The sequence below is a fragment of the Ictalurus punctatus genome, chromosome 1, assembly GCF_001660625.3.
Source record: "Ictalurus punctatus breed USDA103 chromosome 1, Coco_2.0, whole genome shotgun sequence".
NCBI classification, from domain to species: Eukaryota; Metazoa; Chordata; class Actinopteri; order Siluriformes; family Ictaluridae; genus Ictalurus; species Ictalurus punctatus.
The window spans coordinates 9486831-9511344 of NC_030416.2; the positions used below are offsets into that span (position 1 = coordinate 9486831).

The 24514-nt window shown below is 37.6% G+C and overlaps 1 protein-coding gene across 1 annotated transcript in view; it reads right to left on the reverse strand.

The window, feature by feature from the left end:
- Window positions 1–16528, reverse strand: part of LOC108279266 (uncharacterized) — a 202246-nt gene extending 185718 nt beyond the window's left edge. The window contains exon 1 of the mRNA XM_053680275.1: window positions 16439–16528. The gene's annotated coding sequence lies outside the window, so the exon portion shown is untranslated. The remainder of the gene's footprint in view (window positions 1–16438) is intronic.
- Window positions 16529–24514: the final 7986 nt, after the last annotated feature.

Consider the following 24514-nt stretch of genomic DNA (forward strand, 5'->3'; position numbering starts at 1 on the left):
TTGTGGGATGTGATGTTCGAGCCAAGGAAGACCGAGAACCACTGGATGCTGGGCCGTCACAATGACATGGAACGTAATTTTTTCCTGATGAAGTGCGCTGGTGCGGAGGTTAATAGGTTCGGTGCAGTGGGTGATTAAACCATCTCCAATGGGGGCTCCATCAATGGCTTGGACACAGCGGGGGGTGCTGAGAGGACGAACAGGGATGTTGTATTGGTGTATGGTCTCTTGGTCGATGAAATTCCCTGCCACTCCAGAGTTGATCAGCACCTCTAAAATACAGGAAACGCCTGAGTATTCTAATATAACTGGTAATACAAATGCAGACTGAACTGAGTACTGGGCAATGGGTTCTAAACTCACCCCTGACTGAGGTTGTTTGGGAGTTTTGGTTTCCCCTTGGGTAGAGCACTGTTTGAGAGGGTATTGTTGCATGAAGTGGCTTTTCTCGCCGCAGTAGAAACAACAATGTTCACGGCGCCATCGTTCTCTCTCCTGCATGCTCTCCCGAGTCTGTCCCAGCTGCATGGGTTCACCAGGGCTCTCAGACGCTGGTACTTCCGCCTCGCTGCATATGGAGCGGCGGCTCCGTAGTAGACGATCCAGGTGTATAGCTAAGTTAATGAGTGAGTCGAGAGTCAGCTGATCATCGCGACACCCCAGCTCCATTACGATGTCGGCATTTAATCCCCGGCAAAACATAGTCTTTAGAGCGGGTTGATTCCATCCACTCCTAGCGGCCACAGTACGAAATTCAAGAGCGTAATCCGCTACACAACATGATCCCTGCGTCAAGGATAATAATTCCTCCCCAGTCTCCCGTTTGTCTGGAGAATGATCAAATACAGTGCGGAAACGTGATGTCAGCTGATCATATGTGCTGAAGATGTTCCCTTCCTGTTCCCATTCCGCTGTGGCCCAGAGGAGAGCTCTCCCAGTTAAGAGTTCCATGAAGTGGATTATTTTCAGATTCTCCATCATGTCTGGGTATGTTGAAAAAAACCAGGGAGCACTGGAGTAAAAAACCTCAGCAGTGTGCCGGATCTCCGTCGTACTTCTCCGGCCCTGGAGTGGGAGGTAAGCATGTGGTCGGTGCCGTAGAAAACTGCACGGTTTGGTTTAGCCGAGCTACCTGCTCAGTCAGGCTTGCGAGACAGTGATCTCTGTATACCATATTGATATTTCTGTAAAGCTGCTTTGAGACAATGTCTATTGTAAAAAGCGCTATACAAATAAAATTGAATTGAATTGAATTGATCATGGTCACTAATCATCCGGCCATGTCCCTCGATGGCTTGCGGCCAACGGGGATCTCCCGCTGCTTCCATTGGAAGGCGAAGTATTCTGTCACGAACCTCGAATCGGCACGGAAGCAGAAGCGGGCGGCAGGTGTAGAGCGTGGTATCGGAAGTTCAAGAAATGTTATCGTAAGACAGACAATGCTCAAGCGATCGGACGAACAACACAAACGGGGTCAGGCAGAGAGCGTAGTCGAAACCGGAAACAAGGGTCAAGGATAACGAGAAGACTGACTAACTAACTAGAACGGCTTGGTAACGCAGAGAAACGAGTTGACTGAACGTATACTTCGCAATGACTCTAGGTGAATGACATCCCTAAGTACTAGCGGTGAGAGTGTGTGTGTGTGTGATTGGTGCCAGGTGTGTCTGATCAGAACTCCGGGGATGGTGAGCGCATGCTTGCATGAGAAGTGAGTCTTGGGAAATTGAGCTCTGATCTGACTGAGCTGTGACAATGTATGACAAATTAGATCGTATTTTTTCTTCTCAGCATACAAATGAACTTCAAATGATAAATGGATGAACCAGGCATTGCAAACAATAAATATATTTTATAGTATATTAAGTATATTAAGACATAAGTGTTTGCTGTTGCTGATCTCAGTTCAGCTCAGACAACTGTTGTTCACTGTCCAATGTTCAATGTAAGTAATTCTATTTATTACTAAATGGATTTTTTTCCCAGGATGCCCAAAAAAAATAACCAAATCTTCTGCATGAAACCAAAACAAATGCTGTTATCTGGGTTGAAGTTAAGAAAGATTATGAATGATTACTTTGTCAGACTACTTATCATTGATATTAAAATAATTTAAAAATGCATAATTTAAAATTAAAACAAACAAATCGTTATTTAAGCCATACTTTTGTAATACAAATGAACATGCAGTTCACATATCAATTGTTTCAAAATATAATGTAATGGCACATATTTCATTAGAACTTATTATTTCCTGTTAAAAACTAACATTTTATATTTACATTCATATGATTTTTGTGCTACTGTTTTTAGAAAAACACTCAATTCTATTGAGGAACAATAATTTAATAGTATTCAGGAACTATTGTAAGGTATGTATTTGTAATGTTGTAATTCGCATCTATTTCAGTAAATATTTTAAATGCTATTATATAGATTTTCTCTTTGGAAAGCTACTTTGTGCACCCACCTAGTAGCAGAACAAACAGTCATACAATTCAGAGGAGCTTTGAAAACATAAGAGCATGTCACAGGCGAAGTAGTTATTGGTCCATACAGCAGAAGAAAGGAAATGATTACTCTATGTAATATATGGCAGGAAAAGCAACTTTAAAACATTAATGATCACTGTTAGAGTGTTTGGTAACACTTTCTATGAAGCCAATGCTTATAATGAATTATACAATGGGGAAATGAGTATTGGACGTGTCAAAAAAAGTTCAGTAAATATATTTCCAATGAGGCTTTTCACATTAAATTTTCACCAGTCATCAGTATTAACTCAAGAAATCCAGAAATATAAAGAATTCACAACATTAAAGTCTATAAATAAAGTGATGTGTAATAAAGTGGAATGACATAGGAAAAAAGTACTGACCACAGTAACTGAAATTTATTTAATACTTAGCAGAGTGGATACTTAGTCCACCAGCATGGACCTCGAAATTTGAAGGATCTGGAGAGATTCTGTATGGAGGAAGGGTCTCAGATCCCATGCCATGTATTCTCAACTTCATCAGGCATTATAGGCGAAGATTCAGAGCTGTTATCTTGGCAAAGGGTGGTACAACAAACTATTGACTAAAAGGGTGCCAATAATTGTTGCACACTTGTATTTAAAAAATATTTTTTTTAACATGTGTTTTGTTGGCAATTGTTCGATACCCATGAGAACATATTATTTTTGTGACTTTTTTAAACAAAAGATCAAAAGATTCAACAATAAAGACAAATTTTCACAGCCTTCTTTGCTCATATTTACCAAGGGTGCCAATATTAGTGGAGGGCACGGTAGGTTCATGGATTTCATTTAAAAAGGAAGAAAGTTTGTCATGTCAGTGTACAGTACATCTTACATACCTTAAACACCAGACAAGTAACTTGTTTTTGACGCTCCTTGATCCCTTGATCTCAGTTCTCAAGTCAGACAACTGTAAAGTAAAAGTTTGCATTGTAAGTTAGTGTCTTTGTTTACTGTTAGTGTTTTTGTTTATTTAATAATCAAATACCAAAAATTGTAGTACATAAATTCGTTCACATACCATTTCCTTAAAAAAATGGTCTCTGTGTATTGTGTATTATTAACCTATTTTTCAAAAAAATATTATAAATGTTATTATATAGAGTCCCTTGTTGGGAACTTACCTTGCCGCAAAATGTGGTGATTATGGCAAGAAAACAGAAAAGGAGACTTTTAGCTTCTACATACAAAGCAAGAGAAACAAAACGAATAACAAAAAGCAGGAAATGCACATGCGCACACACACACACATACACACATACACACACACACACACACAAACATTCATGCAATGTTTGCATGAGCACATCCCTCTTTCCAGGATGTATTGCCTAACCCATAAAGAACTAAACCTAAGCTTGCTTGGGAATATGTGTGTTTTTGAACACTAAACACTAGGGAAATTGTGTGCCCAAGAAATAAAAGGTTTATTTTCATCTGTAAATATTGCAAGAATATGTAGAATATAATATATGGAATTAATAAATTTACAATTTACAATAGACCAATAAACAATAAAACACTTTACAAATTAGTAAATGTTACTGGAGGTCTCTGTGCTACTGTACAACCCTGTGACTGTTTCTATGATCTGGGGATGTAAAATCAGGTTTAGAAACAAAAATGAAAATGTACTCTAGGTTTTCTTGATCAGGTTTAAGATTGTGTTATTGACAGAACAGCTGCTGCTCACATCATGTGATCCATGATGGTGTTCCATGAACACAAACTGATGCAAATGTCCACATCCAGTTATAGTCTAATATAACCTCCATACAACGCAAATTCTGGATTCAATGTGAAACTAAGGTACAAAATTAAAGTAAATTTCTGTGTATTTGTAATTGTAGACAAACAGGGCAAGACATTTAATTTTAGCAGGAGGACATCTGCTAATAAGCATCCAACATAAATGCTGCCAAGGTACATGTATGAGCACAACATGTCTCTAAATGAAAGACAGGTCATACAGGTTGACTTTATACAGGAGTGATACATTATACATAGTTGTAGTATTGTTTTCATTATATCTAATTTTAAGAACAGTTGATAAGTTTTTATGTATTTCCAATTTTTTTTTTTTTTTATAATAATTTCTAGGTTTTAACTCTAGATTAGCAACATTCTGGCCCTGCGATGGATTGGCACCCCGTCCAGGATGTCCCGTGCTTGTGCCCCTGGGATAGGCTCCAGGCTCCCCATGACCCAGTAAGGATACGCGGTACAGAAATTGGATGGATGGATGGAGAGCAACATACTGTATACTGTAGAGCAAAGGTTCTCAACCTTTTGTAACTAAAGCCCTCCAAGCCTCCTCTATCATGTAGCATATACCTAATCTATAATCTGTTTTTATGACTTTTATAAAACTATATAACGGACAGGTATGGAACATGAATGATATAAAATGTTTCTGAGCACTCTAACTACTTTGAACAAGAGGACTTGCTGTAATAACGTGGACTATTTTACATGTAAAACATGTTGCATTGTTTTCATCATGCATTCTAAAAACATTCACAAACGAATTATGCAAATTGGGATGAAGGGCACATCTCATTAGCCATGACTGTGGGATACATACTCTTACAATAATCTGATATTAACCTGATTAAAACAATACTCTGATTAAGAAACTACCTTGCAAACACAGATTTCTGACGATCTTAATCCGACTAAAGTCATACTCGAAGTAAACACAAATTGAATTAAGACATGTGGAGTATTCCTGTTTTATTTGCATTATCGAAGACATGTACACACCTTAATCACACTATTAACATCGTGTGGGAGTTCCCTTTTTGAAAGGGAACTCCACGTTACGTTTAGCATAACACTATGGGAGCACCACTTCGCGCGCAACCGGTATCTGAAGATTGTGTAAAATCATGCCTGTTTAAATTAAGCGCGTTGCATGATATATATATATATATGGCACCTGTGAACCGCGTCATCAGCCTTATTATCTTCAGCAAGACTGCATGTCGGTTGTTTGTGTAAAGAACCAAAAGACGCTTAATTTCCTCTCTATCTTTTCTCAAAATCTCTGGACTTTTTGTGTGAAGTATCTAGATGTGGAGCATGCGATAGCTTCATCAAGAGGCTGTGCATTGTAATGCCTACATTAGGCAGCTCCGCTCACGTCTTGCTCTCTTCACAGAAGCCGAAGCATGTTGGGTTTCAGAGCCTCGCGGATCTTGGCTGGCCACTGCCAAGTCAGCTAGCCGTCTCAGGTCCGGGGGATCTCTTATGGATCCGGAAGAGGAGCACAGAGGTGGTATCATATATTTACCACCAGGGAGGATTATGTCCGCGCCCCCTGTTCAGGCAGGGGCAACTAATTCTTCTCTGGGCAGAGGGAAAGTTTTGTCAGTGAATGTAATGTACATTCTGGGCAACTGGAATGTGGGGGCAGACATCCTGTTGAGGCAGGGGCTGAGGCCCAGGGATTGGTGGCTCCATCCACAAGTGGTGGAGTCCATATGGTGGAGGTTTGGCCAAGCGGGACTGCATGTGTTCGCCTCTGAGGAGACAACACACTAGGGTTCACCCTCACTCCTCCCACACAATTAGGGCTGGATGCATTGGTGCACATGTGGCTGAGGTCACATCTGTACGCTTTTCCCCCGATCACTCTGCTCCCACAAGTTCTAGTGAGAGTTCACCAAGGCAGTCAATGTCTGCTGCAGGTAGCACCTTATTGGCCAGCTCGAATATGGTTTTCAGAGATAATATCCCTGCTAGATGGCACACTTTGTGAGATTCCCATCCAAAGGGATCCACTGTAGACCCAGTGAACTGCGTAATAGCTACTGTCCTGGAGTTCTTACAAGAATATTTCTCAGCGGGGTGGGCTCCTTCTTCAATCAAGGTTTATGTGGCTGCAATTTCGGCCAGCCACACTCCTGTTGATGGAGCCTCTGTTTGGCAACATCTAACTTTGAGGTTCATGCGTGGTGTCAGGTGACTGAGGCCCATCTGTAAGCCGTGAATACCTTCCTGTGACCTTTCTGTGGTCCTGGAAGGTCTGTCAGGTGTCCCATTTGAGCCCTTAGACCGGATGTACTGTCTCAAGCCGGAAGGCTGATTCATCACCCTCGGCCAGAACTATGGAAACTGTGGGTCTGGTCCCTGAGGGGCATCAGCTCATAGGTTCTGGTCTCAAAACTGAGGTTGTAGGGACCATGTTAAATGCTAGAGCACCATCCACAAGGAAATTGTGTGCGCTCAAATGGTGGCTTTTTGTCTTGTGGTGTGAGGAACACCAGCTAAACCCAGTGAATTGTGCAATAGCTACAGTCCTGGAGTTCGTACAAGGACGTTGGGCTCCTTCTACAATCAGGGAAATGGTGGCCACCATTTCGGTGTGGTGTCAGGTGGCTGAGGCCCATCTGCAGGCAGCGCATACCTTCCTGGGACCTTCTGTGGTCCTGGAAGGTTTGTCAGGTGCCCCATTTGAGCCCTTAGAGTCACCCTCTGAGAAGCTTCTGCCTCTAAAGGTAGCTGTTCTGCGGGCCCTGACATCTCTCAAGTGAGTAGCAGACCTACAAGCTCTCTCAGTTGCTCCTTCCTGCCTTGCCTTTTCCCCTGGATTAACCATGGTCTTTCTGTATCCTAGGCTGGATTATATTCCTAAAGTGCCTACATCTGCTGCCCAGTCTGTGGTGTTGCAGGCTTTCTGCCCTCCTCTGTTCCTCACACCGGAACAAGAGAGAATACACCAGCTGTGTCCAGTAAGGGCTCTCTGTACTTACATCCAGTACTCACAGTATAAAAATGTTTATTTTCACTATACCACTAGTTCTCTTTGCAGAATAACAATCCTTGCTGCCTGTTTCTCCCAACCAATCCTTTCTCCAAATGTCTCTCTTATTTCACTTTTTCCTTGTTTCTGCATGAAATAGATAAGATAGACAGCTCTCGGGTCTATTTTAATGATACAGTGAGATTTTGGGACCAGTGTCCCACTTAGTATAGGATCACTCCAGGTGAAAGACTGTGTTGTGTGTCAGCCTTGCTTTGATTTCTCCAAAAGCAATAGCACGCAAAATACCAATTATTTTATACTGTAGCCTGCATTCTTTTTGAGTATGATGAGAATGATGAGAACATGAGAATGATGAGATGAGATGATATTTTTGAACTTCTAAGAGATGCTGTCAACGGTTTGGATGGCTAAACTAGAGTTTAGTTATGCTTTAACAGAAACCCCGCCTATGAAGATTTGTAGGCCTTAACACGCAGTAATTGCCCTCTCCTACTAAAATACGTTGAAATACATTGAAAACACACAAAATATTATGTTTAATACATACTTTAACTTACAGAGGCCGCCATTACATCTGCAGTGCACTCGATCTGCAGTGAGTCGATGGTGTAAAATGGTTGCAATTTGAGCACTCTGAACCACACTCCAGAATAGCACCATTAAACAAAAATAATTAGCTACTAGGCCCTGCAGCAGAAAAAGAACGCAACAATGTGTTGCTTTTGGCTGTGATTTTCTAGTTCTTGTGTGCGGTGATACAGGAGAAATCTGTAAATATAATCAAACCTGTAACCATGCTTTAGTGCATTTTTTCTGTAAATTCTCATAAAGTAAAGCTCCTGTAAAATTAGCCTAAAACGCCTAGCCAAGGCATACCCAAACTAAAATTAAAGCTGTTCTTAAACCATTTGGAGTACATGCATGGTTTTGGTCTCTTTTTGAAAGGTGGACTAAATATATTTCATAATGGGATTGTTTGGACCTTTGCGAGTATAACAGGACTGTTTTTGTCAGGATGTTATTGATCAGTGGATTACTATGAGGATTCATATGAGGTGAGTTGCCTCCATTTCGTAAGTGTTTCTTTGTATATCGGTGGTCTGACAGACACTTTGATTGTAGCTGGTGTTTGTATATTGAAATGGTTTATATTTATATTCAAGCACAAGAATCTTAGCTTTCCAAAGGTATGAGCACCTTCGTACACACAGAATCTGTGTAGATGGATTTGCTCATATCATGGTGACAGCGTGCTGACCGTTGGAATTTTAACAGGATAAAGTATACGACGGCGAGATAATAGCTGGTAATCTTTAAAATGATTGATATTAGAATATGTTTCATAATAAAACGATAGTTTAACTGACTGATGAAGGTATGTTTCATTATGGACAACTAAAAGATGGCATTTGCCTAAGACCCTAAGGTAATAATAAGGTAATACAACAAGATAAGAATAATAAGTTCATATACAGCTAATTACATCTAGATCATTTCATGAGTGCCTGTAATCCAAACACAGACTGAATAAACATAAACTGATGCTGCTGACACAACACCTCCCACATCCACTTTCATTTTCATTTTAGTCAATGCTTTCAGCTTCCATGCAGATAAGTATTCAAATTGTACCTAAGCAAAGATAATATGAATAAGAAATAACTTGAGCTTTCTTTTGCATAGTAAAATCTATCCTACATGAAAGACAAATTCAGGATTTACTAGGATACAAAATGAAAGTACATTTCCTCTCTTACATAAAAACAATACCTGTTAATAGTAATGCTGAAATATTTCCACACATTTTTGACAGTTTATCACTTTAAACCATAGATTCAAGTAATAATATTTATTACAACGGTTAAGAAGAAAAACATAAATTTATACTGTGCATTGTTCAAATATTTCATTTTGGTTTCACTTTTGTTTTGTTTACAATTTTATGGTCAGGTGTTTCTTCCATTAATAGACGCAGTGTCACAACAGAAAGACTGAGATGGATGCCAATGCAGTAGAGGCAGTTTAATCACAATCTGCAGACAAATCCAGAACGTGAGGCAAGTTCAAGGTCAGAAACAGGAAAAGGCTCAGGCGATCAGCAAACAGCACAATGTAGAAAAAACAAAATACAGAAAGCAGGAAACACTCCTAGTCAAAAACCAGCGTACGTGATACGTGAACAAAAGACTTGGTGAGATCAGAGTTAACGCTACTGAGTTTTACTTTGTAACCATTTGAATGTCCAAGATCTGTTTATATAGAGTTTGAGTGTAATTGGAAACACGTGTGCTCAATTAGAACTCTCTGTGGATTGTAGTCTGGGGTGGCCATACCTGTATGGCTGAAATGTTTGTAAATGATTGTTGATTTTGGACTCTTGGCATTCAAAAAAATCCATTCACAAGTGTATCCGGGTCTCATATATTGCATATATTACATATATTGCACTGCTACTAAATACTGACATAATCTATTGATAGAGAAGACTGAAAATATACAGCTAAATACTTTTGCTTGTAAGTTGTGTCAGCCCCATAAATAATTTGTAGAGCTGTAACTTCAGACGATAGATTGTCAGCTGTCCCATTCACTAACATGGGAATAGGTTTGGTTAAAAATCTTACTGCAGCCAGCAATTAGATGCACTGAACAAAGGGAATATGTGGTCAATCAGATTTAAGAAAAAATACTATTTGTATTTTACATCAAATATTTAGTTTCTCATCAAATTGTGATTGCATTGCTTACAGTAAATTTAATTTAAACAAGTATCTAATATACTAATTAGAATTATGTATTGTGAATGTGATCAATTGACAGGGTCCTAGGTTCGAGCTCAGGTGTGAGTGCAGTGTTTGATTTTATTCCAGGGTTTTGAAAAAGCGTGATTAATTCATACTAGCTGTATGAAAACAAACTGTGTTAATGTACACATTTGGTTGCCAGTTTCCACCATAATCTATTGGTTTTGGAATGTTGAGAATGTGATTTAAAAACAGATTTGAAGACAGTCCGAGGCAGCCAAGACCATCATTAATATTTATATTTAATATTTTATATATTTCCCAAACATTTATGAACCTGACTGTACATTTCAAGCCAACTGACATGTTTTACACAGCACAGCTTTTATTTATTTAGAAAGAAATATGACATTAAGAATTTCCCAAAAAGCAATATCCTCATAAATAGAGTAAAGATGACTTAATGTAGCATTAGATTCAACAAAAGCTAAAACCTACTGTCTATATATCTATAATGATTGCAAACATAAAGCCCTGAACCATTGCTGTAATAAATGACAAAGAACTGGACAAGAATTTGAAAGACAAAAGTCAAATGATAATCCTTAAAACATTTTAAGTAAAAACACATCGATTGCATTCAAATATATATTTATATCTTACAGGTAACTCCAGTAATCCCAGCTCATGAAGCACATGTTAACATTAGCAACTGTATAACAGTGTCTGAAACCCTTTATATTTTACTGAATCTATTTTAATTGTGGTTCCAGTGATGGACTGTGATCACCCACTGTGGTACTAATGGGCCCTTATCTATGGTCATTCCTGAAAAGCCCAACAGAAAACTGTTTTCCTTCAAGTGTTTATAAAATGAATGCATTTCAAAATACTTTCTTTCAATCCCAATAAAGATGACCATAATGATGTACGATATCATTACTTTAGAATGGACCACATTCAAGAAATTACAGTAAACATATTTACAACCAGTAGTCAATACAATAATAAACAAATGCATTAAATAAAAACAGTCAATAAAATCATAACAGCAATCAAATTAAACATAAAAGTAAGCATATAAACATATATATATATATATATATATATATAGAGAGAGAGAGAGAGAGAGAGAGAGAGAGAGAGAGAGAGAGAGAGAGAGAGAGAGAGAGATTTTTAAATGCAATTTCAATTTTCAATGCAGATGTTGTACAGAACTTGTCATATGCTTAATATTCTTCAAATGGTTGCTGTTGAAAAGCCCTTTAATAATTAATATCAATCAATGAAGTATTTTTATGAAAAATCAATCAGTAAAGTATTTTAAAGTCAGGATGACAATATAAAATTTAATAGTTTGTCTTGGTCGTGTCTGGATATTTTGTAATCCTACCACAGTAAATGTATAAATGTAATCTAGCTGTCACATACATTTGTACACTTTAGTCGTCTCAGTCTCTATCTATGAAATTGTCTTAAATTTAATTCCTGAATCTTCCTGGAATTTCTCATTTAGCCAAACAACTCGCTCCTGTTTGCTCGGGTGTGCATGTATGAGCAGAACCTGTCTGTGGAAACAAACACTACTCCTGCACTTCTTCTCACTATTGAGAATCCAATCTAGCTTATTCAGAGCTATATTAAGGATAGTGTTGGTAACTGGACAGCCAGGCAGCAAATGTCTGAGTTCCCCAGAAGAGCCTTGGACTTCTGGAAGAAGGCGCCCCAGAATACGAAACTTGGTTGGGGGAGCAGACGACCTCAGTTTCTTTTTCAATTCTTCATCAGGTTCAAGGCTTGTCTCAATGAAAGAAAACTTAATCTCTTGTATGCCTTTCTCAAATGTCACAGTGAGAAATTTATCAAGATTTTTTTCTGGCTTTTCCTTGATATAAGGGGAAATGTATGCACTAAGGCGTTTGGCTAAAATTTGAGAGAATATCAAATATTTTGCACTGAAGACATATCTGTCTTGTGAATGATAAGATTCTTTAAAAGCTTCAGATACATGATTTGTCTTTAACATGTTGTTGTAAGTTGTCTTTAAGCTTTCTGTCACTGGGCATCGATTGTTTTTATAGTAGTCCACTTGCTTTTCACCAGGTCTTTGTTCTTGTGAGTCAGCCAAAGTCTTGATGGCACTCAGGATTTCTGCCCCACTAATCTTCCCTGATATCCTGTTATTTGGAATTTGCTTAAAAAGCAAGGAAACTTTTGGAAATGTTTTTTCCGTCTGTTGCTGCACTTCAAGTTCCAGGACAACTGGATTATGATCAGAAATGTCATTGTCCTGTACAGTGATATTACGTGCTCGTACCAGGGTGTCATTGTGCAAGAAAAACATGTCTATTCTGGAGTGATTCTCATTCTGACTTCGTGTAAAGCCCTCATCAGCATAGCGTAAGTATGACCAGGTGTCTCTGAGATTCAGAGAAACAGTAAAGTCTTCTAAAACATCTCTAAATGTTGAAGGCCTTAAAGTTGAAGAACTCTGATCAAAGCTGGGATGTAAAACTGTGTTGAAATCACCTCCAACCACTAGCACACCCTCAGCTGTCTCCAACAAATATTCTTTTAATCTACCTAAGACAAGTCTGTCTGCCTTATGATTGTACACATTAACAAGAGTGTGCAGTTCACCATACAGATGACAGAAGAGCACAATGTAACCGCCACTACAATCTTCATCATGGCATATGTACTCAAATGGTATGCTGTTTTTTATCAGTATTGCAACTCATTTGCTTATAGGACTGTGGACAGTGAAGTAGACATTCCAATCTTTACGAGAAGGAATTGTTACCAAGTCTGTCAAGATGTGGTAAGAATTTGACCCAACATGTGTCTCTTGTATAAAGACAATATCAGCCTGAATTTTACGGACACTGCGCAACACATTTGAAAACTTTTCATCTGGGCTTCTTATACCATTAGTGTTCCAGGTGACAAAACGGAGGCTTGTTTTTTCTTGGGGCATCATGATTAATGATTGGACCTCTGTAAATAAAATACACAATTAAAATCACAGTTATTTTAATATTTTTGTCTATTGTATGTTATATATGTTTATAGCAAGGATCAAACAGCATGTCACGGATTTCCCCTCAACTGCTCGAAGCACAACAGCACGCTCTTCTGGGTTTATCAGTGACTTTGTTCACTTTCTACACATGTGTTTTGTTATGGTTTATGACTTGTCTCCACCCCTGTTACATTATTGGATGTCTCCCTCACGTGTCATTATTATTCACAGCTGTTTATGCTCTACCTTCGATTACGTTAAGTATTTAAAACTATCGTGTGCCTTTGTTCATGGCGAAGTATCATGAGTGTTTGTACAGTATCATGCCTTTTGATCCTTGTTTTTGTTTCGTAGTTTTGTTCCTGTTCTCATCCTCGTTTATCGATTCCTGTCTTAGCCTAGTTCATCCTCTTTGATTTTTGCCCGACCATTTGCCTGTTTATGACCATGTATTTTGCCTTTCGATTTGGATTTGTATCTCTCTCTTCAATAAAGCTCTTAACTGCACTTGCATCCGTTTCTAAAACGTTATAAAATTACATAAAGATAAAAGAGATTACAACTGCTTTTGTGCTTTATTGGTTATGCATCAGTTTAAAACAGAAAACACACATTTGTAGACAATCTGCATAGGTTCATGAGTTCACTAAGGAGAACTGCCTAATAATGTTTATCATGTTTGTGTACAGGACAATTTGCAATCTAAAGGCAATATTACCGTAAAGACCGGAGAGTCAGCTTTGGAGGCCACACTGGATCACAGAACGCAGAGAGACACCAGTTTTGATGTTCCTTAATCACTTGTCTCAGTTCTCAGGTCAGACAACTGTAAAATAATAAAAGTTTCCAATGTAAGAGATTCTTAACCTCTATGCTACGCTAATGGCCCCATTAGTATTTTTATATTATGTCCTTTGAGATAATTTAGATCTAGAAAAACTCTGGAAAATACGGTCTCATTCAGCAGTTTAAATCACTACATAAGATCTAGAGAAAAATATTGCATGACGTTAAAGGCATACCTTCCCCAGGTCCTTCACATAAATTACCTCCTGTATGTAAATAAGATACATCCTTCCACAGACTGGCCCAAATTCCAATTCTAACCACAAACAACACCATTTGGTGGACCTACAGAGTATCTGGGTATTTAGGGGAGAGCTGGCCAAAGATTTGGGGAATCTGTAGGCAGATCTCCCACACAGTTGCTGTGTGTAGTTTTTCTCTATCAGGTATGCAAGTTTGATTTTCTTATGTTGTATTATTATGTTTGAATTTGATTGGTAATGTTGAGTAATGATGAATGTCATTCTTTCTTCTTATTATTGTTAGTATTATTAGATTTGGATATGTTCCTACCTTCACAAAAATATTATTAGACTTGATTATATTCTGATTTATTCTGAAATTATTGTCTCTAGTAGATTACTTTAAGATTATGTGTGAGGTGCTTCAATACTAGGGATCTTTTCCAGTTCACTATGAGATTGAGCACCATGTGTGTGACCTACAGTCTCCAGAAGACGTGTGATGCTAGAGTGAGGACAAAGGGTAGGATATGGAATACCTGTCTCTGAAATGCATACCTCCAAAAGCATATGCAGAGGAACGGGGACATGAAAATATGCATCGTACAGATGTGACCTAGTCTTGTGGCTACACGACATAAATAATATCTGATACAATTACCATATATAAAGCCTCTCTTCTAAACTTGAAAGTATGTGGAGCTGTGGACCATACCCTTTGTTTTGAGAGGAGGGTATATTTTTTTGATTGTGACTCTCCCCAAGAGAGAAGTAACTTATTGGAGCAGAGTGGCAAATTGATTGGACTGGAAATTGGCCAAACACTCAGCCTTGTAGGCTGGAGCCAACAGTTTACACTCCCACAAACTTGTCAAGAGGACCCACTGGTCTGAAGTAGTAATTGCCCAATGATCCAATGAGTAAAGTGTCCTGCCAGCAGCCCCTGTCTTTCATTGATGGGCTCCACGGTGCTCTTTCATGTTATGGGGGTATCTTTTGGAGGTCATCCCACAAAGTAGTGGGTTGACCTAGGAAATAGGAATTAGTGCTTTATACAGTGAAATCACCAGTGATGTGACTCAAGTGTCAACAGTAGGCAAGCAGTCAGCCAGACCTGTTCACATTCCATTAGGTTAGCTAAGGTGCACACCACAGAGTTCAAGCATGTTGCAGTAGAGGTTGTATAAACCTCCTTAAATGTTCTCAATATCATATTTACACTGTGGCACACTGAAATTCCCTGTGGCCAGGGCTGATTACAACAGTTCATTTGGTTTCTGGTTTTACCCTAATTTTAGCCTACCCTAGTAGTCAGATGGCAGGTGATGTGAAAGCTAACCCCATTCTGTTTTATTGATAGCTTAATAGAATGTGAATACTTAATTAATTACCTGTCTCTTGCTCAGCAAAAAGAATGGGGGAGTAGCTGAGAAAACTTGGCTCAACTCCAGACTGTTGTTAATAATTAATCTTCAAGCAGCAACACGCTTAGACACAGGGCATCTACTCAAAGCTTTGTAATAACAGCCATGGTGTCAGAGGAGGCCCCAATAACACAGATACACAGACGTCAAATGAAACACAACTCCAGCTCTGTATGAATGTTCAGTCCAGCTAATTTTGCAAACTCAGCCATCTACAGAGCGCAGTATTTGCCAATATTGGGGCATTATAAATTCGGCAATTGACTGAGAGGTTAGTGCCAGACTGAGCAACAGATCAGGCGTGGACAGTGTGGGAGTTAATATGTCTAGAAAGCTACTGATGGAACCGAGATAATTGGGTTCCATAGGAGTTCCGTAGGAGATAAAGAAATGATAGAAGATGAGGAGATTATAGAAATCTATCGGCAGTTTTAGAACACAGGATCCCTGTAGTTCCAATAGTAGTCACAAAAAGGCCAATCAGATCTTTTAATGTTAATTTTTAAGTGTCACGGTAAAGTAAAAACTCTCAGTGTTATTTGAAAGTGTGAATTTCACTGAGAAACGTGTGATGCTCAACAGAAGACACTATTACAATGGAATGGCAAATTAGACAGTGTTCTTACTTTGAAGTGACCTTCAAAACAAGAAGTGAATGAACAATTTAAAAAAGAAGAAGCTGACATTACTGCTTATCATTATGTAAACTTGCTTGCACAGATGTTATGCGGAATTTTGTAATCGAGCCATAGTTTGGAAGTAATCCTTAAAAATGGGAACAAATTTGGGATTTTGAGCCCTTCCCTGAACCGACCCAAAACTGGTCCTAGGTGCAGACTCAAGTATTCTGCCCAAGTGTGAACACACCCTTAGTGTACAGTAGAATGTGTAATATCATGGTATTGACATCTCTCTTTACTATGAGCCTTACCTTAAAAAAATAGACAGGCAACTTGGGAGCCAAATTTGGACCAAAGAATGCAGAAACACCACTGTTTGCACTGATCTTCGTTCAGGTTGGGCAACTGTTAAATAAAAATGTTAATTGTAAGTAAGTGATTAATGTATGTAAGTAAGTAATGACCCCACTGATATTTTATATTAAACACATTCAAATAGTAGCTCTACTACAAGAAACCAAAAACTGTTAATTTAATAATCATAATGCTATCTCTCTCTCTCTCTCTCTCTATCTCTCTCTCTCTCTCTCTATATATATATATATATATATATATATATATATATATATATATATATATATATATATATATATATATATATATATACACACACAGAGAACGAGAGAGAGAGAGAGAGAGAGAGAGAGAGAGAGAGAGAGAGAGAGAGAGAGAGAGAATGTACAGGTTCCTCTATTTCTACTTCAGTAAATGTTATTACATAGTTTCCCTTGTATGGAACTTACCTTGTACACTCAGCTGATGCCGGAACAAAAAAATCAAATGAGCCATACTATTTATAGGAAATGTAAAATTACGTCACTGCTGTAACTGCTGCTTAAGTATCTGTTACGTAAGACACACCTACATAAAGGTGGCGATATTTATTACACAAAGTTATAATTATTTAGTGCCAACTTAACAAATGTAAAGGAAACAAGCAGATTGCTTTAATTTCATCAATTTAACACAAATGTTTGCATTATAAATTATATCTTCAACAACAGCTTGAGTGAAAAGTGGAATTTTATATATATTTATAAATATTTACAAACTTATAAATATTTACATGAGTTTTAGAGTATCTTAGTACTTGGTATGTCCCCTTTTTGCATTAATGACAGTGTGCACTCGAGCTGAAACAGACTCCACAAGTTTGTGTAAAACCTGATGATCCATGTTAGATCAGATCTATCAGAGTGTCATCTGAACACATGCTTCAGTGGAAAGGATGAGTCATGAAAAAAATCTGCATATGTGTATGTGTGTGTGTGCGTGTGTGTGTGTGTGCATGCGTGCGTGCGTATGTGTGTGTGTGTGTGTGTGTGCATGCGTGCGTGCGTATGTGTGTGTGTGTGTGTGTGTGTGTGTGTGTGTGCGTGTGTGTGTGTGTGTATGTGTGTGTGTGTGTGTGTGTGTGTGTGTGTGTGTGTGTGAGTACTGTGTGTAATGGGTAGCAGGAATTTTCTGTCTCTGCCCATCTCTATGGCAGTCAGATAATCTGCCATGGTGTCCTGTTTTTTAGCACCAAACAACACTGCATTTTATTTTGTAATTAATTTGGCTTTCCCAATATGCCACATAGTTTTCTTTTGTAATTTGGTGGATTCTAATTAAGTTTGCAGATTTCATCCAGTCCTGAGTCTTTGCAGTGTTAGCAGGCTTTAAGAACTAGGACTTGGATAAGGGGACTGGTGTTTTTGCTCAACACCTGTCACTGCAGGGCTTTATTATGATAGGAGTGTGGGCTGCTGATTTTTCAAAATTTGAAAGCTTTTTTTTTTTGTATTTATAATTAATGTATATTGGTTTAATTCTGCCCTGCATGTATTGTTTGTGATGTTCATTTGCACCTTTGAGATGGTTTTACAGAACTCTACATGCAGGGTCTCAGTTTGAAATTTGTACCATTTGATGAATTCATCATTTGTATGTTCGGATTTTGGACTATATTTTGGACTATATTTTGGACTTTGTTATTGTTTTCCCATGATTTACTAGACTATTTATACCCTCCATTTTCTTAGTTCGTTGCTCAGTCCTTGTGTTCTTCATGTGATTACCTAGCCCCTGCCTTTGCCTCTATTCTCAAGTGCTTGTTGTTCTGTTGTTCTTTCGGTGAAACTTTCTGAAGAAAATATTTTTAAAATATTTATCTCAGTCTCCAGGAGTTTATCTGCAGTTCAGCCTGGTCCAGCCTAGCCTGTGGAGCAGTGGTTAAGTTCTTGAGTTCTTTAGCACCACAACCAGGATTCAATTGACAGGCCCTTACAATTTGGATCCCACACTTCACTGTCATACATTTGTGGTTGTTAATATACATACTTCTTTAAATGTTAGTCTTAGTTACCTCCAACTTATGGTTTAATTATCTGCTACTAATCAAATACAAACACATTCACAGTTTGATCCAGTCAGAAAGCTGTAGTGCCTTTCAATGCTGTAATGCACACATAGACTGAATAGACATAGACTGATGCTATTGACACAACACCTGTTCATACTCAGCCTCACTTTCATTTTAGTCATTTTAGTCCTATTTCCATTCAGATAATTAGTTAAACCTTGCCTAAACAAGGTTTGCTAAGATATGCATAAGAAATAACTTTCTTTTGCATAGTAAAGACTAATCTATATGAAAGACAAATTCCAGATTTAGTGTTAAAAATTGGGTTCAAAACGTATCAAGGTTCAAAAGTATATTTCTTATTTAGGCAATAATGTTATGTTAATAGTTATGATGAGATTAACCACAGAATTTTCATGCTTTATTACTTCAGGCCATTGATTCAAGTATTAGTACTGAATTCAAAGCTTAAGAAAAACATTGCAGTGTACTTTATATTGTGCATACTTCATAAATGTTTGTTTATGTCAGTTTATAGCATTATAACCACCTGCCTTGTGTAGGTGGTAACAGCTCTGACCCGTCAAGGCATGGACTCCACAAGAGCTCTAAAGGTGTGCTATGGTATCTGGCACCAAAAGATTAGCAGCAGATCCATTAAATCCTGTAAATTGTGAAGTGGGGCCTCTATGGATTGGACTTGTAGGCACTTCTGGCAATGGACAAGGGTCAGCATGGGCACTCTGACCAGTCTGCGGCTATGCAGCCCCATACGCAACAAGCTGCAATGCACTGTGTGTTCTGACTCCTTTTTATCATAGCCAGAATTAACTTTTACAGCAGTTATACTACCGTGATATGCCATTTTAACAGGGGTGTGTAGACTTTTTAGATCCATTGTAGACTTTCCTCTTACTAGTTTGAAATGGTTACTACAGTAAATTTAGTGGCATCATCAGCAGACTTTTTTCTTTTTCTGTATTTGTCTCCCTGTCTGTATCTCTCTCCAGGGCAACAATAGTGGTGAATGCCTTGCAGCTGAAAGTCTTCAATTAAACATGGGATGGAAGTAATAGATTAATACACACTTCCTAATAAAGTTTACTGTGTTAGCCACACACCCCCAAATCAGAAATATGACGTATTAGGGTTTTTTTATTATTATTATTTCAAATAAAATTTTCTGCATTTGAATGTAGCATTAAGCTAGACAAAGGGTAAAACATGTTGTTTATGTATATATATAATGATTGCACAAAGCACTGCACCATTGCTGTAATAATTTACAAAACTCAACAACAATATTAATTACAACACTTATATCGTGTTAACATTTTAAACATTCAAAATAAAAATGTTACATTTTATGCATAATAATACATCATAATATCTTACAGATTAATACAATATTCCCAGCTCTTGACTCACAGCTAAACAAATCTAAGTAAATCAAAGTAACTGCAGACAGAGCCTGAAACCCCTTTATAATTTTCTAAATCTCTTTTAATTCTGACTCTACTGATGGACAGTGATTACTCACTGTGCTATTAATGGAATATTATATAGTGTATGGTCATTCCTGAACTGACCAACAGGTAGCCCCTTTTCTTCCAGGATTTTTAAATAAAGTCATATGTGCCATGTATTGGGAGGAACCATTCACAAAAACATATACATTTCAAGTAGGTCCATTAAATAAATTCACTATTATCACAAAAACATATGGCAAAAACAAATTCTCACTAGTGTGATTGGTCAGATTCAACCAATCCCCTTTCTTGCAGAAACAGACCTTGAGGGTGCAGTGGTGGCTTGGTGGTTAAGGCTCAGGGTTACTGATCCAAAGGTTGTGGTTTCTAGCCCCAGCACTGCCAAGCTGCCACTGTTGGGCCCTTGAGCAAGGCCCTTAACCCTCTCTGCTCCAGGGGTGCTGCATTATGGCTGCTCTGATCCAAAGTATGTGAAGAAAATAATTTCACTGTGCATATGTATATGTGATAAATAAAGACTCATTATCATTATCTTATTCAGTGTAAAATTCCCAAACTATTTATTTTAGAAAATAAAATATATCATTTTTAAAACAGTGTGGGAGCGATAATATGAGATTACCAGAGAATATACAGATTCAACCCCATTCTGTTGTTAGTGATAGTCTAGTAGAATGAAGCCACAGGCCAGCTAGATTTTGAATGCCAGGGGATGTGAAAACTAAATTAATTACCTTTCTCTTCCTCGGCAGAAATAATGGGGGAGTAGCTGTGAAAACTCAGCTTCAACTCCAGTCTGTTGTGAATTATCAAGCTACAAGCAGCTAGTAGCAACACGCTTAGCCACAGGACCTCTACTCAGTGCTTTGTAATTCATTTGTAGTGCCAAGGGAGGTTCCAATAATGCAGATACACAGGAAGGAAACCCAACTTTAGCCCCTGTATGCATTTTCTCTTGAGCTAATTTTGCAAACTCAGTAGTGTATAGAGCTCAAAATGGTGAGGGAAAAACCACATGGCCACTATATGGGCATTACCCTTTCAGCAATGAACTGAGAGGTTAGTGCCAGACTGAGCAACAGATCAGACGTGGACAATGTGGAAGTTGTGATAACATGTCTAGAAAGCTATTGATGGAACCCAGATAATTGGGTTCCATAGGAGTTCCATAGGAGATAAAGAAATGATATTAATTGAGGACATTATAGAAATCTATTTTGAGCCCCTCCCTGAACCGACTGAAAACTGGTCCTAGGTGCAGACTCAAGTATTCTGCCCAAGTGTGAACACGCCCTTAGTGTACATTAGAATGTGTAATGTCATGGTATTGACATATCTCTTTACTATGAGCCCTGCCTTAAAAAAAAAAGACAGACAATTTAGGAACTAAATTTGGACCAAAGAATGCAGCAACACCAATGTTCGTTTTTGTTGCTGGTTGATCACTTGATCTTAGTCAGGTTGGGCCACTGTTAAATAAAAATGTTCATTGTACATAAATGATTTTGTTTACTGGAACTTTACCCTAACTGCTCTAGGCTAATGACCTTATTGATATTTTATATTTAGCCCATTAAAATACTAGATCTACTACTAGAAACCAAATAATGTTCATCTAATAATAATGTAATAATCTAATAATAATACTAATAATGCTAATAATGTTATCTTGATTGTAGTTAAGAAAGAACAGACTATGATTCATTAAAAAAATATGTTTTAACAAATTTTAAATTAAAATTTCATTCTAAAACAAACTAATCAATATTTATGAAGTACTTGTGTAAAACTGAAATGCATATGAACATCCATTTGATATACTATTTTCTTTCAAAAATGTAATGACATGTATTTCATTTAGTGCTATGACACTACATAAGTATTGCCTATTACACTCAAGCCAACCAGGACAGCCAGGAACCTTGGGGTGACTTTTGATGACAACTTGACGTTTACAGACCACATTTCAACAACTGCATTGTCATCTCAAAACTGGCCTGCTGCAATGCACTACTCTTGAGCCTCCCAGTGAGCTCCTTCAAACCCCTTCGGATGATTCAGAATGCAGCAGCACGCCTCGTCTTCAACCAGCCCAATAGGACCGATGTCACACCCCTCTTCATCTCCCTCCACTGGCTTCCTGTAGCTGCCCATATCAAATTCAAGGCCTTGATGCTCACCTACAAGACCTTGTCGAGAACATTACCCCCTACCTCAACACTCTCCTGAAGGCTTACGTTCCCTCATGCAATTTGCGATCGACTAACAACCGACGCTTAGTAGTGCCTACTCAGCGTGGCTCAAGGTCCCTTTCCAGAACCTTCACAGTAACTGTCCCTCAGGGGTGGAATGAACTTCCAACCTCAATCTGGACCACAGGATCTGTCACGATTTTCAAAAAAACAGCTAAAGACCTACGTCTTCAGTGAGCACTTAACTAACCTCTAAAATTCCAACCCCACATTATCCTTTTTTTTTATTATTTGAAAAAAACTTATTCTGGCTCTTACACCTCTACTCTGTACACTTTGCTTTTCTAGAACTCAATTAAAGATCTTCCATGGTAGCACTACTTGTCTTGTTCTCCTCTTGATATATCGCTTTGCTTGCATTTCCTCATTTGTAAGTTGCTTTGGATAAAAGTATCTGCTAAATGAAAATATATAAATGTAAATGCAAATTTGTAAATGTAAGTTTTATGAAGGAACAATAATTTAACGATATGATATATAAACTTTCTTCTATTTTAGTAAATATAAACATTATTATATATTCCCTTGTTGGGAACTTGATCATTTTCATAATTACACCTACATAAAGGAAGCAGCACAGATGTTCAAATGGCTCCAAAATTTCATTAGAATGCACTTACCACGACCTAAAGAAATGATAAGAGATGAGAGGAATATGATAGGAATCTATCACCAGTTTTAGAGGACAGGCTCGTTGTAGCTCCAACTGTAGTCACCAAAAAAATCTGCACTTTTAATAGAATTTCTAAGTAATCATACAACACTGAAAAATACAGCCTTTTAATGATTTGTTGATTTAATGCAGCATTTTTATAACATTGTAAAATGATACAGTGTAAGTTACTGTGTAAAATCTGAAAAAGCACTGTTTATATGCTGTAAACAAAGCAAAAGATCCTTGTTTTGTGGGGAAATGTGACACTTTTGTTGTTCCATAACATGATGCCTTATCAATGATCAATGTATAGAATGAAGAGACAGTCACAACTCAACAGTTCTTAAAGTGTTAGAATGTGTGTGTGTGTGTGTGTGTGTGTGTGTGTGTGTGTGTGTGTGTGTGTGTGTGTGTGTGTGTGTGTGTGTGGAGAAAAATGTGAAGCTCAACAGAATAATTAGAATACAGAAAAATTATGGTATTATGAGCCCACCCTGAAATAACCCAGAACTGGTCCTAGGTGCAGACTCAAGTATTCTTCTGCCCAAATGTGAACACGCCCTTATTGTACAGTGGAATGTGTAATGTATTGACATATCTCTTTACTATGAGCCCTACCTTAAAAAATAGACAGGCAATTTAGGAGCAAAATTTGGACCAAGAATCCAGCAACACCAGTGTTTGTTTTTGTTTCTGGTTGATCACTTAATCTTAGTTTAGGTTAGGCCACTGTTAAATGGAAATGTTCATTGTAAGTAAGTGATTTTGCTTACTGGAACTTTCCCCTAACTGCTATAGGCTAATGACTGCATCGATATTATATATATTTAGCACATAAAAATACTACATGTACTACAAGCTAATAATGTTATCTTAGTTGTTGTTCAGAATGAAGAGACTATGATACAAGGGAAAATACATTTTAATGTATTTTAAATTAAAATTTCAAACTAAAACAATTGATATTTGCGAAGTACTTGTGTAAAACTGAAATACAAATACAATAACTCAAAACATCCAGTTCACATACAATTTGCTTTACATAATGTAATGCCATGTATTTCGTTTAGTGCTAAAACACACGGTTGATTATTACCAGTTAAGAACTATATACATGTAGTTTATAATATACACATTCTTCTTTTTCAGTAAATATGATCGATGTTATTATATAATTTCCCTTGTTTGGAACTTCTGCACTCAGCTGATGGCAGAACAGAAAAATCAAATGAGTCATATTATTTATAGGAAATGTAAATTAAAATCACGTCACTTTTGTAACTATTGTGTAAGTATCTGTTACATAAGATACAGCTAAATAAAGGTGGTAATATTTGTTATACAAAGTTATCATTATTTACTACCAACTTAACAAATGAAAGACCAAAAAGCAACTTGATGTAATTTCATCAATTTAACACGAATGTTTGCATTACATATGATCTCATCCTTAACAACATCAGTGAAAAGTAGAATCTTATAAATATTTACATGAAGTTTAGAGTTTCTTAATATTTGGTATGTCCCCTTTTTGCATTAATAACAGTGTGCACTCGAGCTGAAACACACTCCACAAGTTTGTGTAA